The sequence below is a fragment of the Tenrec ecaudatus genome, chromosome 7, assembly GCF_050624435.1.
Source record: "Tenrec ecaudatus isolate mTenEca1 chromosome 7, mTenEca1.hap1, whole genome shotgun sequence".
Taxonomy (NCBI): Eukaryota; Metazoa; Chordata; class Mammalia; order Afrosoricida; family Tenrecidae; genus Tenrec; species Tenrec ecaudatus.
In genome coordinates, this window is record NC_134536.1 from 81,600,036 (window position 1) to 81,619,041 (window position 19,006).

Genomic DNA, 19,006 nt, shown 5'->3' on the forward strand with positions numbered 1-19,006 from the left:
TCATAGAGTTCCAATTTAATAAAAGAAGGTATTTATGCATTGAGGGAGTGTTTGAGTAGAGGCCCAAGGTCCTTCCGCCACCTTAATATTTGACCTATAAATATAGACACATAGATCTATTTCCCCATCCTCCTATATATATTTGCATGTACATGTCTTTGTCTAGACCTCCATGAATGCCCTTTGACTCCTAGCTCTTTCCTCCATCTCCCTGGACTTTCCTCCTGCCCTACTACCATGCTTCATCGCCACCTGGGCTAGAGTATACCTCTACTCTAAGCAACCTTACCCTTGATCATTTCCCACCAGGCCTGCCACTCCCACTTCTCTACCATTTGGGGTTCCATGTTTTTCCCTTGTCCCTGGGTTTGTTAACACCACTTCCTTACCCCCCTACCCCCCCACCCCAAGTCCCCCCGGAACTGTAGGTCCCATTGTTTTTCCTCCAGATAGTTCATCCAGCCTGTCCTATTCAGACAGACCTGTGGAGTCACTAACATGCACGAAAACAAGACAGAGGAAAACAAAGCAACAGTATACAACCAGACAAGACAACAAAAACAAACCACTGACAAAGAACAGAACAAAACAGTTCACAAGAGAAAAGCTTGTAGTTAGTTCAGGGATCGTTTGCTGGCACTTAGGAGCGTTTTCCAGTCCAGTCTGTTGGGGCACCACACCCTGGCCCCAAAGTCCACTTTCAGCATTCCCTGGGGACCTTGCCACTCTATTCCCTTGCTGTTCCGCTGCACTCCCCTAGTGATTTGCCTCGGTGTGGTGGGATCAGGTCAGGTGCAATTCCCACACTGTGTCTCCGGTGCTGTCCCCTGTATCGCCCTTAGTCACTGAGGGGCATCATGTCTCATAGTAGAGCCAGCCGATTTTTATTTTCTTTACATTGAATTGTATTCTATACTGAAGGCTGAAATCCCTCTTGGATCCATGTACAAGTTCCACAGAAGCAAAAGGAAGCACTGTGGAATTCCCATTCTACACAAAGCGATCCGTTATTCATTATGATCCACACCATCAAATGCCTTTGCATAATCAAAAAATACAATACACATTATCTGTTAGTGTCTGCTTTCAGCTAAGATTCATCTGACATCAACAATGGAATCCCTTGGCCCAATTACTGTGCTGAATCAGACCAGAACCTCTGGCAGGTCCCTATCAATGTAGTACTGCAACAGCTGTTGGATAGTCTTCAGTAAAATTTAGCTTTCATATGATAGTAATCATAGTCTTCTATAATTTGAGCTGTTAGATCAGTGTTTCTCAGCCTTCCGAATGCTGTGACCCTTTAAGACAGTTCCTCATGTTGTGTTGACCCCCCAACCATACAGTTATTTTCATTGCTATGTCATATCTGTAAATTTGCTACTGTTATTAATCAGGCGCCCCCTGGGAAAGGATCATTCCACACCCAAAGGGATCATGTTAGATCATCGTTCTTTGGAATTGCAACAATTTTGATTCTCTTCAAGTAGCTGCTCTAGTAACCAACTCCTAAATTTCCTAGCATAGACAAGTGAATGCACTCATTGCTTCATCAGCTTGTTGAAAAATTTCAATTTGCATTCCATCAATTTCTGGAGATTTACTTTAGGATAGTGCTTTCATTGTAGATTGAACTTCTTCCTTAGGAAAAGTGGTTTTAGCTCATATGCTACTTCGTGAAATAGTGGCATGTTGACTAGTTTTGTTTGCTTGTTTGTTTGTTTTTGGTCAGTTTCTTTATGTATTTTCCCACATATTTTTCATGCTTCCTGCATCATTTAATGTTTTGCTAACAGAATATTTCAATATCACAACTTGGGGATTGGGTTTTTTTCTTGATTTCTTTCAGATTAAGGTATGCTGAAAGTGTTGATCTTTTGGGGCTTTCTAATTCTATGTTTTTGCATATTTTATTAAAACATTTGACTTTGTCTTCTTGAGTGCTTCTTTGACATTTTCTATTCAACTCTTTGACTATCATGCCTTCCATTTGCCTTAGCTACTCTATGATTAAGCGGAGCTTTAAGTCTCTTCTAACATCTGTGCTGATCTTTTCTGTCTTTTTAATGACCTTTATTCCATGAATGACGTCCTAGCTGTCATCACACAGGTCATTGAGTCTTCTCACATTAGTGTTGAATGCATCAAATCTACTCTTTAGATGTTCTCAATATTCAAGTGGCATAGCCTCAGGGTCATATTTTGGCTCCCATGCACTTGTTTCAGTTTTCATCAGCTTCAACCTGAACTTAATAGGAACAATGGATTGCCTGTTCCACATCCTTTCCCATTGCCAGCTTCATTTTAATTGTTGATATTGAACTTCACCTTCATTTCTTCCCAGATGTAGTCAATTTGGTTTCTGTGTATTCCATTTAGTGAAGATCATGTGTAAAGCGTCATTTTGTGTTGTTGAAATAGTGTGCAATCTCAAGGATTGTTTCTCTCATCAAGACTATATTTTACAATTACTGTTCCTCTTTGTGTCAACTTTGTCAATAATTATCTGTGCAAAGTCAAATCAGGAAAGACTATCCATAAAGTCAGCAACTGTATGCACTAATACACAGGCTCAAAAACCTTCTCTTTATCTGATAGGGTTCTGGTCGACTCAATGTGGGCTGCCTCACGTAGCCTCACCAAGGTGCCCATTGGTGGACTTGACTTAAGATCATGACCTCCATCACAAATTCTCAACAACCCTAGCCCTATTGTGCTAGGTCATGAACTTCAGACCAGTCAACCTGCTCTTTTCTTATCATCTAATCCCAGTGAGCCGGGTCCACTGGTTTAAGTGGCCATGCTCAATTCATTTCTTTATTGTGCTACCCTCGCTGCATGCAACCACCCAGGTTCCTTAAGAGGGTCACCTGGTCTTCTCTCAAGATAGGTAATTCCAACTGTCTACAGAGAGGATAAAGACAGTGAGTTAAAGACATAGTCCAATCACCTAGTATAGTCAGCTAGAGGTAGGCATTAAGTCCACTCTTCCTAGCTTTCCTGAAAGAAAATTCAGGACTCCCTGACACCTGAAAGTATGGCGCCAAGCTCCTCCAAAATGACATGCAAACAGCACCTCACATCAACAAATTCTACAAGATAACAGCAGAAAGAAAATGCAATGTCAGAGGAAGTCCTGAACCTAATGCTGTTCATGGAAGAAGTAGACATTGATCCGCCACTGAAAGAAATATTCAGTATGCTTCTTGGAGCCATACAGGATATGAGGGTATCAATTCAGGAAAAGGATGAAATAATAGAGTAGGATCTATATAACAAGAACAAATACAAGGGTTAAGGAATGAGGTAACAGAATAAAAGAACAAGATAAGTGACCTCACCAAGTGACTAGAAGAAATAAAGAGCCACAACAGTGATCTAGAAGCTAGTCATGCAGAGTTCAACCAATGGGAAAGGCAGTCAAACAAGACAACCAAAGAAGCTAAAGAAAAATTCAGAACAATAAGTAATGCTATGAAGAGGAACAGCATTCAAATAATTGGGAAACCAGAACAAAATACAATGAAATCAACAGTAAAAATAGAAAGGGAATTCTTCGAAGAAAACTTCTCCAAGGTAATAAATGAGAATTAGACAATCATTCAGGAAGCAGAGTTTACACCAAGTAGACTGAACCCCAAGAAGAATTCATCAAGGCAGATAATTGTCAAATTGTCCAACTTCAAAGATAAAGAGAAAATCATAAGAGCAGCTAGAGGAAAAGAGAGAGTCACCTACAAGGGCACTCATATAAGAATATGTTCAGATTTATCAGCACATACCATGAGGAAGCGAAACAAATGGAATAGCATATTCTGAAAGAAAATAACACCCCACATGTAATCTCCTCCCTGGGAGACAGATGGCAGAGAAAGGGGGGGTGGGGTGGGGAGGGAGAGTCCGGATAAGGCAAGATATGAAAAAATAACAATGTACAAATATCAAGGGGTCATCAGGAAGGGGCGAGCGGGGAGGGAGGCGGGGGAAGAGGACCTGATGCAAATGACTTAAGTGGAGAGCAAATGCTTTGAAATTGATTAGGGCAAAGAATGTACAGATGTGCTTTACACAACTGATGTATGTATATGTATGGATTGTGATAAGAGTTGTATGAGCCCCTAATAAAATGTAAAAAAGAAAAAGAAAATAACACCAAGGCAATAATCCTCTATCCCACCAAAGTTTCTATCAACATAGACAAAGAGGGTAAGAGTAGTCAGACAAATAAAAATTCTGAGAATATGTTCAAAGAAGCTTATCAATACCCCAAATTCTTGCCAACTCACTTTAGACAGAAGATCAACAGTTACCAAGTACAAGTAGGAGACTGCCACATAGCGCAACTTCAGTCAGAAGTCAACACATCGAAAACAATCCCCCGGCCCCCGGATAACAGTGGCCCAACAGTGAAAAGAAGGCAAAACTGAGTTCCCAACACATGTACACAACATACTGATAAGGAAGTTAGTAGGCAAATACCATATATACTCGTATATAAGCCACGTTTTTCAGCACATTTTTATGCTGAAAAAGCCTCTCCTTGGTTTATACTTGAGTGAGGGTCCCACTTACCTGTTCTCCGGTGCAATACAGTGTTCTCTGTTCTCTCCTGCTCATCTGCAGGCACCTGCAGCCTCTGTGGGTGGTCCATGACTATTGATATCGCCGCTCTTTTTTTCTCTTGCATGCTGGAAGCCTCTGTGTTGTCCAGGCCATACTGGGCAAGAACCTGCCCGCTTCTGTGTGCTGGTACCTAGGGCGCACTGCATCCTTGTCCGATGAATGTTGGATGCATCTGCTCTTCTTTTTCCACTCTTCTCCAGGTCTGTGACCCATGACGTAGCCTTTATAATCCCACCCATGCTTGGTCATGCCGCCTTGCTCTTCCCAAGCATTGTTGAATACAAGTACCACTATATCTCCTGTCTTGGATATGCAGTGAGTTTATTTACAGTACTCATTCTTCTATATTTTATTTTTTATTTTCTTATTAACCCCTATCTGGACCCAGTTTAGTTCTGTAGCCTCCTTGTTGAGCTAGATCAAGAACTAGTTAGCATAAATAATATATATGCCCTCAATGAGAGACCCGTGAAATTCTTCAACCAAACTCCTCAAAAGATCAAAACAGAGATCACAGAATTGACCATCATAGAAGGTGACTTCAATACACTGATCTCTGGGAAAGATAGATCAATGTGAAAGAAGCTCAACAAGGAAGCTACAGAACTAAACTCTACATTACACAACTTGACTTGGTCGACATATTTAGTGCTCTTCACCCAAATTCAAACAAACAAATAAAAATCACATTCTTTTCAAGTTCCCATGGCACATCTTCAGAAATAGCCCGAGTAAATTCTATATAGAGGTAATTTAGGTGTTCTCTGACATTATGCCAAACAGCTGGAAATCAACAAAAGGAAGATCAAACAAATAAGGACAAACACTGGGAGGAGGAACGATTTTCTTCTTCAAAATGAATGGGTACTGGCCCAAATTAGAGATGAAATTAGGAAGTTTTTAGGAAGTAGGGAAAATGAGAGTACAATGTACTAAAATCTATGGGATAGAGCAAAAGGAGCTATCGGGGGTGGGGGGGATTTGATAGCAATAAATGCATATATGAAAAAGGGAGAGAGGCTTAGAGTTGATATGCTATCACAAAACATCCAACAATTGGAATGGAGTCAACAGAATAATCCCTCTATTCGCAAAAGAAAAGAAATAAGAAAAACCAGGGAGGAGATAAATGAGTGGGAAAACAATAAAATAATGCAAAAAATAAGTGCAGCATAAAGTGGTCCTTTGAAAGGATTACAAGAATCAGCATTGGCACATCTAACCACGAGGAGAAGGAGCAGACAGCGATAGTCAGCATGAGGTTGGAAACATGGGAAATGGCAACAGACCCTAATGAAATTACAAAGATTAATTACACTGCAGTATGAAAGTACTTCAATAAATACAACTTGGAAGACATGGACAAATACTTAGAAAAACATACACTACCCAGATTATCCCACATAGATGTTAAGAACCTGAACAGACCCAGAGCAAAAGAAGAAATAGGTAACATTATCAGGGAACTGCCAACTAAAAAATCCCCTGGCCTAGATGACTTCACAGGAGAATTCAACTGAGCATTCAGGGAAGAGCTGACATGAATTCTACACAAGCTCTTCCAGAGCATAGTAAAGGATGGCAAACTAGATAGATAGATGCCACCAGGAATAAGTGACACCTTTTCCTCCTCCCTTGTGTCTTTAAGGCCCACAGATAGACAAGGGAAGAAAAAATATGGCACTAGGGGAACAGGTCATTAATCCACCAATGGAGAGGGTATGGTTTACGTCTCCACAGGAAAGTGGGAGAGAGACAAGAATTCATTCTGGAGCACAAATCCTCAAGGGAAATGAGGGCTACAAACCTACACAGAGCACCCCATTAACAGAGAGACTACAAGCCCTGCCCCAACTTGAATTATGATGACCCCACTCTCTAGATAACAGTGTTATAGAGGATAGCACTGAAGACAGTGTGGGGATAACGGATGGCCTGTCCAGTTCACATAGGACCAAACCAAGAGGGAACGGGATAGAGTGGACCTCATTCTGATGCACCGTGCCCTCGCGGTCGATATTCCTGCTCAGGGCAGCTAGTTCAGAGAGGACTGCAGAGCTGGCTTCAGCTCACCACATCATGTCTTCTCCCCAGATCACAGAGCTATAGAGGTCAGCACTGTGGATACAGTGTGGGGAGCCTGGCTGATCTGATCTCCCTACAGAGGGGCAAACCAAGAGTGGAGTATAACAGATCAACAATGGAAACAAAGCCATGGAGTCTCAGAGAAATGCCGAAAGTCGACCCCTGACTATGGGGCAGCGCGGGTCTGTCCTCTGACCTGGTTGGGGGATTGTCACAAAGGTCAGCAGGTAGACCTGGAATTATTTGTGTGTTGTTAAAAAATTATTTCCACTATTATTGATGTCGAGCTACATAAGATAAAAGGACATGCAATCTCAAAGCGACAATAATAGGACTGATGCTTGTTGGAGGTATGGGCAAAGGGTGATGAGGGAAGGGGAGCAGTGAGGTAATCCAACAGGGATACAACAAAAACCATATGGTAGAAGCATGCCAGCCTGGTGAGATCATGAGGTGTCATCAGGAATAGGCATCAGAAGTTCAATACAAGTAATCAAACTGACATAAAGGAACTTAGCAATGTGAAGACCTGTAAAATAATGGGACTGTCATTCACAGAAGAACCATATAGAAGGGATGATATATCCAGGATACAGTAGAGGACCGATGAAACTCACAACCATCCTCTAGTTGTTTAAAATGTCCTCCTCCTATTATGGCCTTAGTTTAACCTCACTAATCTTTCTAAACTTGTGTGTATATATTGGTACAAGGAAGGTTTTCAATGTACAAAATTCAAGAGAGTTAAACCCTTCAGAACCAGGAAGGGGAGTAAAGACTTCCTGAGGATATTGGAATAGAGTGGGGAAAAGGGGGTGTTAGTGTGGGGGAGGGAGGGGGATAAAGGGAAATTGATATCAAGGTGTTCAAGAAGAAAAACATGCTTTGAAAATGATGATGGCAGCAATTGTACAATTACGATTGATCTTTGGATTGTAATAATATCTGTAAGATCTCCCAAAAAAATGTAAAAAGAAAAAATCTCATATAGTGGTAGCGGGAAAATCCAAGTCTGAGTAGATTCAAAGTCTGTGATGTAAGGCTGGAGGCTTCTTCTGACTTATGTGCCTGCTGGAGATAAAGTGACTGTGATGGGTAGCTTTATTGTGTCAACCTGTCTAATAAGACAAGTGAATGAATAAGGCCTCAGTTTGATTGGAGGGCAAAGAGATAAATAGGCCAGCATCCATTTATCCACAGTACTGCCACCAGGACATGAAGTGCTGGTGAGAGGAATGACTGGATGCTCGTGTGTTTGATATTCTCCACTAGTTGTCAGGATGAGAAATATAGGGAAGCTTCTTGACTGGTCATCCTTATGATAGAAAATGTAATCAAGGAAAGGGATAATCTCAGAACCTCAGAAGCACGTCTCAAGTGCCGAATAACAGACCTAAAAGCTTCTTCATGCGCTGCAAAGGAGAGTCTTCTCTCCTCGAGTCGTAGAGCTGACATTGCCGAAAACCAAAACCAGAGTCTCCTCATATGAGTAGCAGAAATATGGCTGGAGAACACTTAGTGTATTGTTATTTATTGTTCTAGTTCTGTGGAATTTGATTTCTTTACACGGAGTCACAATCTATATAGAAGATTGTATACCTCGATCTTCATCAGCGTCAGCTGAATTGCAGGTCTAGAACAGTGTCTGATATTAAAGTAAGCGTATTAATAGGAAAGAATTGGGACGCTGAAACATGGGATGGGAACATATGGGCTGATGATCCAAAAGAGAAGGGTATTGAGCCCCTAGAGTCAATTGAGCCAGCCCAGTCAATAGATCCACCCCTCCCACTGATCCTACTGATTAGTCAACTATCAGTAAAACTACCCACACCTGAGCAGATTAACCAAATTGTTCAAGGTGAAATGTCAGGTGGGGCTGCATCTGTAGCATTGCCTGTGGGAGATACTTTACAAGATATTGCTGAGAGTCCTTAGGCAACACCCTCACCACCCATTATTTTCTCTAGACCTGTAAGTAGGATTAAGTTTCAAAAAGTTCCTAAAGGTGAGGCTCAGATGATGACTCAGGAAGAAGTGTGCTATACTCATAAAGATCTGCTATTCTACCTTATAAATCTGGCTAGACTAGAGGATGTGCATGGGTACAGATAGGAATTGGAAACACAGGGAATCCAGGATGGATGATCGCTTCAGGACCAGTGGTGAGAGTAGCAATACCAGGAGGGTGGAGGGAGGATGTGTTGGAAAGGAAAAATCTATTACAAGGATCTACATATAACCTCCTCCCTGGGGGATGGACAACACAAAAATGGGTGAAGGGAGACGTCAAACAGGGCAAGATATGACAAAATAATAATTTGTAAATTATCAGGTCTTCATGAGGGGGGGAGCAAGGAGGGAGGGGAATAATGTGGAGCTGATGCCGGTGGTTTAGGTGGAGAGCAAATGTTTTGAGAATGATGGCAATGAATGTACAAGTGTGCTTTACACAATTTATGTATGTATGTATTGTGATAAGAGCTGTCTGAGCCCCTAATAAAATTATTATATATAAAAAAGACTTGAAGGTAAACAAGATGCCATCTAGCTCAGAAGCAACAATGTCCACATGGAAGAAGCACACCAGCCTGTGAGATCATGAGGTATCTAAGGGGATCAGGTATCAGGCATGATCAGAACAATAAAATCATATCATCATTGTGAAAGAGGGAAGGAGAGAAGAGTGGAGACCCAAAGCCTATTTGTAGGCCACTGGACATCGCCTTACAGAAGGGTCTTGGGGAGAAGACGAGCCAGTCAGGGTGCGATGTAGCAACAATGAAAAATACAACTTTCCTGTAGTTTATAAATGCTTCTCTCCTCCCTTCCCCCGCCCAACTATCATGATCCCAATTCTACCTTACAAATCTGGCTAGACCAGAGGATGTACACTTGTACAGATAGGAACTGGAACACAGGGAATCCAGAGCAGATGATACCTTCAGGACCAGTGGTGTGAGTGGTGATACTGGGAGGGTGGAAGGAGGGTGCATGGAAAAGGGAGAACTGCTTACAAGGATCTACATATAACCTCCTCCCTGAGAGATGGACAACAGAAATGTGGGTGAAGGGAGACATTGGACTGTGCAATATATTACAAAATAATAATTTATAAATTATCAAGGGTTCATGAGAGAGGGTGGAGTGGGGAGGGATGGGAAAAGTGAGTAGCTGATGCCAGGGGCTTAGGTGAAGAACACATATTTTGAGAATGGTGAGGGCAATGATTGTACAGATGTGCTTTACACAATTGATGTATGTATGGATTGTGATAAGAGTTCTATGAGTCCATAATAAAATGATAAAAAAAGATCTGATAGGATTTTCTTACATGTACAAGCAGAAGCCTGGGGATTCCTGGGAAATGTTACTAAGGGTATGGGATGCTGGTGAAAGAAATATAACAGTGGACCAATCTGAGTTTCTTAATATGGGGCACCTAAGCATAGATTCTTCTTTCAGTGTCTCAGCAAGAGAAGTTAAGAGAGGATTTAATTGCTAATTTGGTTGGTTCACGTAATCATGGGCTACCAGATGGCCTAGATTAGAGCAAATTGAGGTACCTGACCTACCTTGGTAAACTTAGAAGAAGTCATCCAAAAGGCATGTTCTACCACTGTAGAAGAAAGCATTAAAAGGGGAAATTGGTATGTTGGAATAGATCTATCAGAATAATCCCTTAGATCCACAAAAGGAGCATGATGAGGATATACTTTCATCACAACCACAAGGAACAAGTTTGTGAGGTGGGCCCCAGCATCTCTGAAGACTCCTGTGATTGCTATTTTATGTATGCCAAGATTAACAGCGGGAATCTCCCTAAGTGACTGCTGACATTTGCCTACAATGGGGCTGATTGGATCCTGTGGTGACAGAGAGCAGATGTAGCGCTGAAGCAACAGAGACAGCGTGGATGTGGTTATAGTAATGGACAGCAAGCTTTCTGTAGTAATCAAAGCCACCTGTCTTATGTCAATTTACGGCATTGGCTACTTAGCCACGGTGTCCCTAGGAGTGAAATGCATGGAAAACATACTAAATATTTATGTGACATGTACAGGAGAAAGATTGCTAATTCAGGTGAACATCAGAATAGAGTCAAGGCCGCCCAATCAATTCCCAGACCTGAGCCACTTAGAGACCCACAACCCCTTGAATGAGGGGAAGGCCAGGCCCCTTTGAAGAAGAACCCTGCTACATCACCGAAGGGTTACAAGGTTAGTCTTTCTTCTAGCCCTTCCTTACGGGACCTGTGGCCTTTCACAAGAGTGACTGTTCATTGGAAGAAAGGAAGTAATCAAACTTTGGGGGGATTACTGGACACTGGCTCTAAACTGACACGAATTCCAGGAGACCCAAAATGTTCCAATGTCGGCCAACAAGAATGGGGGCATATGGAGGTTAAGTTATCAATGGAGTTTTAACCCAAGTACATCTCACCATGGGTCCAGTAGCTCCCCAAATCCATCCTATAGTTATTTCCCCAGTTCCAGAATGCATCATTGGAATAGACATACTTAGTAACTGGCAGAACCCCCATATTGGATCCCTGAAATGTGAAATAATGGATATTATGACAGGACAGGCCAAATGGATACCATCAGAGCTGCCATTGCCTAGGAAAATAGTAAGCCAAAAGCAGTACCACATTCCTGGAGGGATTGCAGAGATCAGTGCCACCATCAAAGCCTTGAAAGTTGCAGGGGTGGTGATTCCTACCACATCTCACCTATTTGGCCTATAAACTCACCTATTTGGCCTATTTAACTCACCTATTTGGCCTGTAAAGAAGACAGATGGTTTCTGAAGAATTACAGTGTATTATTCTAAACTTAACCAGGTGGTGACTCCAATTGTAGCTGTAGTTCCAGATGTGATTTCATTGCTTGAGCAAATTAATACTTCTCCTAGTACTTGGTATGCAGCTATGGATCTGCCCAATACCTTCTTCTCAATACCAGTCTCTATGGACCTCCAGAAGCAGCTTGTATTTAGTTGGCTAGGGCAACAATACTCTTCATAACTCCCCCCCAAACCCAGGGGTACATCAACGCTTCAGTCCTGTGCCACAATTTAGTCTGAAGGGACCTTGGTTACCTGTCTCTTCTGCAAAATGTCACATTAGTCCATTACATCAATGATATTATGCTGATTGGACCCACTAAGGAGGATGTATCAAAGACTCTAGATTTATTGGTACAACATCTTCATTCAAGTGGTTGGAAAATCAACCCAACAAAGATTCAGGCACCCTCCACCTCAGTAAAATTTCTAGAGGTTCAGTGCTTTGGGGCATGTTGAGACAGTCCTACTATAGTGAAGAATAAGCTATTGCATCTGCCTCCCACCCCCACCCCCAACAACAACTAAACAGGAGGCACAATGCCTAGGGGGGCCCTTTTGGATTTTGGAGGCAATATCCCTCACTTGGGTGTTCTACTTTGACCTCTTCACCAAGTGACACAAAATGCCTCCAATTGTGGGATCCAGAACAAGAAAAGGGTCTGCAACAGTTTCAGGCTGTCCTGCAAGCTGTTTCCCACTGGGACGATATGATCGAACTGACCCAAAGGTGATAGAGGTGGCAGTTGTAGATAAAGATGCAGTGTGGAGTCTTTGGCAGACCCCTATTGGTGAATCACAGCGTAGACCATTGAGATTTTGAAGTAAAGTCCTGGCATCCTCTGCAAACAACTACTCCCCCTTTGAATAACAGCTGTTGGCCTGTAACTGGGCCTTGGTGGAGACTGAACGCCTCACCATGGGCCACAAGTCACCATGAGGCCTGAACTACCTATCATGAACTGGGTATTGTCTGACCCACGGAATCATAAAGTTGGACATGCACAACACTCCATTGTTTAATGGAAGTGGTATATACAAGATCTGGCCAAAGCAGGACCTGAAGGTACAAGTAAACTGCACGAAATAGTGGTCCAAATGGCCACGTCTCAACTCCAGTCACATTACCGTCTTTCTCCCAGTCTACTCCTATTGCCTCCTGGGGTGTTCCTTATGATAATTTAACTGAAGAACAGAAAAATCATGTGTGGTGGTGTACAGATGGCTCTGCACAATATGCAGGTGCCACTCGTAAGTAGAGAGCAGCAGCACTATAGCCCCTTTCTGGGATCCTCCAAAGGACAGCAGTGAAGGGAAATCTTTCCAATGGGCAGAACTTCAAACAGTACATCTAGTCATTCTGTTTGCCTACAAGGAAAAATGGCCAGATGTGAGACTGTATACTGATTCATGGGTTGTGGCTAATGGTTTGGCTGAACGGTCAGGGAATTGGAAGGAACATGATTGGAAACTTGGTGACGAGGAGCTGTGGGGAAGAGGTATGTGGATAGACCTCTCTGCCTGGGCCAAGAATGTAAAAATAATCGTGTGTCAAGTGAGTGCTCACCAAAGGGTTACCTCTGAAGACGAGGACTTTAAACATAAAGTGGATAAGATGGCACACACTGTGGAAACTAGTGCTCTTCTTTCCTCGCCACTCCTGTCATTGCCCAATGGGCACATGAACAAAGTGGACATGGTGGAAGGGATGGAGGATATACATGGGGGCAGCAACATGGACTTCCACTCACCAAGGATGACTTGGCCACTGTCAATGCTGAGTGCCCTATCTTCCAGCACCATAAACCATCGAGTCCATGATAAAACCATTCCTCGGGGAGATCAACTGGCAACCTGGTGGCATGTTGATTACATAGGACCACTTCAGTCATGGAGGGGACAGCGTTTTGTGCTTACTGGAATAGACACCTATTCTGGATATGGATTTGCCTTCCCTGCACGCGATGCTTCTGCCAAAACTACCATTATTGGACTTACAGAATGACTTATCTTCTGACATGGCATCCCACATAGCATTGCTTCAGATCAAGGAAGTCACTTCACAGCAAATGCAGTGCGGCAATGGGCCCATGCCCATGGAATCCACTGGTTGTAGCATGTTCCTCATCATCCTGAACTGCTGGCTTGATAGAACGATGGAATGGGCTCCTAAAGACACAATTACGGCACCAACTAGGTGGCAACAACATGCGGGGCTGGGGTAATGTTCTCCATGAGGCTGTATACGCTCTAAACAGTGACAATATATGGTGCTGGTCTCCAATAGCCAGGATTCATGGGTTCAGGAACCAAGGGGTGGAAGCTGACATGACACCACTCACTATTACTACTAGTTGTCCATTTGCAGAACCAGCAACCCTATGTGCTTCAGGCCTTGAGTTCCTGGTCCTGAAGGAAGGAACTCTCCCACCTGGAAACACAGCACAGATTCCACTGAACTGGCAGCTGAGAATGCCCCCTGGCCACTTTGGGCTTCTCATACCTATGGATCAATAGGTCAGGAAGGGTGTCACTGTACTGAGTGGTGGGATTGATTCTGATTACCAAGGGAACTTGGACTGGTGCTACATAATGGAAGTAAAGAATAATATGTCTGGAATCTAGCAGATCCCTTAGACCATCTCTTAGTACTACCATACCCTGTGATTAAAGTAAATGGTAAGCTACAGTAACCCAATCCTGACAGGATGTCTAATGACCCAGATCTCTCAGAAATGAATGTCTGATTCACCGCACCACGCAAAGAACCACAGCCAGCTGAGGTGCTGGTCGAGGGGAAAAGTAATACAGAATGGGTAGTAGAAGAAGGTGGTTCTACCTATCAGTTATGATCACGTGATCAATTGCAAAAGTGAGGTTTATGATTGTCACTTTATCTTTTTATATATGTTTATTGAATATTTTTCCTTTGTTCTTGTATGATGTACCAGATACAATTAGATTCCGTGTGTTTTCATTTATGTGCATGATAGATGTTTGATGTTAGAGGTAAGTGTGATTTCATAATGTCTGGAAATTATATATGACTAAAGAATTGTGTACAGCTGCTAAGTTGGCAAGGGGTAGACTGTGATAGATAGTTTTATTGTGCCAACTTAGCCTATAGAAACATGTGGTATTAATAAGGTCGAAGTTTGATTGGAGGGCAAAGACATAAATAGCTCAGCACGCCCCTCCTGTCTCTCTCTCTCTCTTTGGTGATCAGACTAGCATGGGGCTATGTGTTAGACAGGATTCTCTAGAGAAGCAAAACCAGGTCACTAATAATTATATATATATTTATATAAATAGATAACATAAGAAATAAACAGTTAATTAATCTATAAAGCAGTACAAATGGCTCAGTACAACTCACTTACATGAGATAGCTAGTATACTGGCAGTCTTTCAAGTCTTGAGGGCCTCTGGGTAGTCCTTTGTGGAGCAATTCAGGCTATCAGGGTACAGGCAGCAAACAGTAAGCAGGTCACCAACAGTCAGCCAGATGACAGGGTCCAAAATTACCCAGCTCAAGAGATGTACCTTCCAGTAGCATGACGAAGAATGTCTTGAAGGAACCTCAAGTTACAGCAACATAATCCATGGGTTAGGCATCCTGCAGGTATTATTGCTTGCAAATGGAGGCACAGAACAAGCAAGACAACAGCACACTGGTCCGATGATCACAGAGCAAGCAATTTATCTCTCCGTCCTTCAACTAATCTCACATGTGTTCATTGGCCATGTTAGCACAACAAACCTACCTATCACAGGCTACTAGTTGTCTGCCCCAACTTGTGAGCTACACAACCTGTGGGACACCCAACTGGTAGATCGTGTACCTAGAGCCTGAAATTCCTTTGAGATCTGCTTTGCAGCAGCCCTCGTGAGTTAAAGGACTTCCAATGTATTAACTGTTCCACAGAAGTGAGTTGAACTGAGCCCTCTGTACTGCTGTATAGACTAATTAGCTGTGATAATCCTTCATGCTATATATATCTATCCCCATTTATATATATCTGTATGTATGTATATATAAAACATAAGCATCCTGGTTTTGTTTCTCTAGAAAACCCTGTTTAACATAGTTTTCCAGTAGGGACATGTCAAACTGGTGACTACAGACAAAAATGATTTTAGAATTGGCAAGTCAGATAGCAAGTCACTGAAACTCCCAGAATTTGCAGGTAATATGGCAGGTTGTCTGTTCAGGTCCAAAGAACAAGATGCATAATGCAGGACCCTAAAATAATTATCGGCATTTGGAAGTAGGCCACATCCTGGGGGAAATATCCATTTAATTTATTGCATCAGGGTTCTGCATTGAGTAAGAATGTTGTACCCCACCGTATTATTCTTACAACTGATGAACTATTCCTAGCAGATCCCATTATGGATTTGATTATGTGTGTTAGAAGATTGGTAGGTCTTAACTGCCAAATCACTGAGAATCCTGGTCCAGCCTAGTTAACCCTAGGTCTGGTACAGTTCTCCCCTGTCAACATGGCACCTGTACACATTTCCTTAACCTATATATCATCTTTATATAAAGTCAATTTATACATGATACAATTAACATGCATACAACTAAAACCTATTAGCCTCATTGACATTTTATTGATATTTTATAAGTGAACAAAAATATTTGATGCGTACATATAAAGAGGAAGTACTCAACCACAGTTCTGGTGTCTACCACAGATCACATGGCCGCCATAGGTCATATTTAGAACTACCTTCTCCTACCCATTGCACAGTCCCTTTGCTTTCAGCAAGCACCTCCACTCTGTGGTTCTTTGCCTGTTGGAGTGACTAAACCTTCACTTCTAAAGTGCTTGGACCAGTAGTGGAAATGTCAGAATTGGAGTGCTATAGTTTGGCAGGGTGCGTAGTGGTCACCCATTGGCTTCTAACCCCAAAGCCGGCAATTCAAAATCACTAGCCCTTTGTGAAAGATGAGGCTCTTTACCTCCATAAGGAATGGTAGTCTCCTAAACTCATAGGGGCAGTTTACCTTGTCCTATGTGGTTTCTATGAGTTGGAATGAACTAGAGATAGGAGAGAGTTTAAAGCCTTGAGTTTTTAATTGAAGTTTATATTATTAAAATACTGAGGAACTCCTAGATTCTAGAAATATTCTTCTTTACCTTCATTATATATTATTAATTAGATTTCTGCTTGGCAATCAAGATCTATTATACCACTCACTACAGTAACTTTCTTTTCTCTCTGAATCTAGAATATAAGAAGTCCATAAATATTCTATAAGGCAATGACGAGCTTGCATAAACCTGACAGCAGTGGGATTTTTATCTCTTTGTCATTGAAATATGTGATCATCACATTCGCATACCCATTGACTTCTTTGTTCAGAATGGGATTTTTCCCTCAATAATTATTGAAATTTTAATCTTCCAGGCTATTCTCCTCTGAATTTAGTACTTCTTTTGTGTAAACCCCTTTCTCTGTTCTTCACAGATAAGCATCCTACACTTTCATCAGGCATTGATAGTAATCTATAGCGGGACATCATATTATCTTTCCAACTGCAAACCCTAATTTTCAATTAAACTGAACCATTTCTAGAGTCTTACTCCTGAGGAGCACAGTATTCAGGAAATATACTTTTTCCTCTTTATATATATTTATTGTGTATAACATACATCTTATCTCAATGGCTTTCCTATTTCACTTGCTTCCTGCTCATACCACACACATTTCTCTCTCATACTCTCACAGTTCAAAGTATCTAAAAATGAAATTATCATTTCACTTCTTGGTAGCCTTATATTCTATGTTCATTATGACTTATTTCTTCTCTGATAATTTATTCCTTATACAGGCATTTAACAAAGAACCATGCATTATTTTATGACCTTTCTTGAATACTTACCTTCAAACATTGTTTAATTCTTTGTATGCATGCATGACTTTACCATCTATTTTTTATTCCCCCATGAAGAGTGTAAGCTCTTTGAGCACAGGAAAATTAGATTATATATCATTTCTTTTCAATTCTCAGCATGCTTGTTCACAGAATGCATTAAAAAAATATTTGTTGATTTATTGACTATCCAAGTCTTAGAGTAACATTTTACTGGTTGCGGTGGAAAAAAATAGCTTTCAATGTCCCTTTAGAATTTCTAGGAAGAAGACATTACATTTAGAAGAAACTTGAATTATTCAACTTAAAGTTACTAAACTATGAAATGCTCTGCAGAAAAGCCAAAGGTGTAAGTGCAGCCATGTATAATGTCGTTGGAGGTTAACGATGAAATAGATCTTTTCCACATTTTCTGTGAAAGCATTTGTGAAAAGATGTATTGCTCCAAGTTGGAAATCTATATTCTGCGACAGCTGCTGACTAGTAATGAGATCTAATGAGCTGTCTCTTTATTGGAAAAAATAACATTTGCAATAACAGCCCCTTTGCAAATTGTAAAAGAGTATGGGAGTGCAGTTATAACCCCAAGCTGATAGGGGTATATTCGTGTCAATGTCATTTCAATTCAAATCTAAGTTTCCGTTCTCATTTACAATAAGGTACTGTACACTAAAATGTGAATATCAACTCGTTCCTCACAACCCATCCCCCCCCTCCATCAATAGCCTCTGGCTAATAAAATTAGCTTTTTTCATGTAATATTAACATAACACTGATACAAATATTATCACAGTAAAAGTTAAGACAATTATGTTTAAACAATGATAAGCTTTACAGGTATCATTTCCAGGTTGAACAGGAAGCAATCTTTTTCAATGCTGCATTCAGCTTTTAATGAGGGACCAGGACATTATTTGGGAGTGATTATATTAATGCATGCGTTATCTCTTTCCCTAACCCCAAACTCCCAAACACTCACTGAGAGAGACCCACTGTGATTATTACCACAACACTTTACAAAAAAACTGGTGGTGGTTTGCATTATATTGGAATGCCCCTAGGCTCAACTTAAAATCATTTGAAAATAGCAGTGGCAGCAAAGAATATAATTGATTTGGGGAATATGAGAAAAAATGTAATATTTCACAAAATCAAATACAGGCATAACAAAAAGTTGTCAATATAATCCAACTTTTTTCTTAAAGGCATAACTTAGCCAACTCATGTGTGAATGATAGAAACTTGAATGCACAAAACACATGTTGCTCTGAAGCAATAATTTTTATGGCTTGCAGAAACGATGGACAGTGGTTTCCCTGCTCAATTCATCTGTTCCTTTCAGTCGTGTTAGGGGAGAAAGAGCAGCATCACTCTTGAAGTTCATACTGTCAATTTTCCAAGTTGATCGCCAAGTCCTTTCTGAGATCAGATTCTTTGATTTATTGCCTATATCCCCAATATTTATAGCATGAACATATATACTGGTGATTCAACCAGCACTTAAACTATATGTGACTACATCACATGCTCTAAAACAAAACACATACAAAAAACCAAAAGACATAAAAA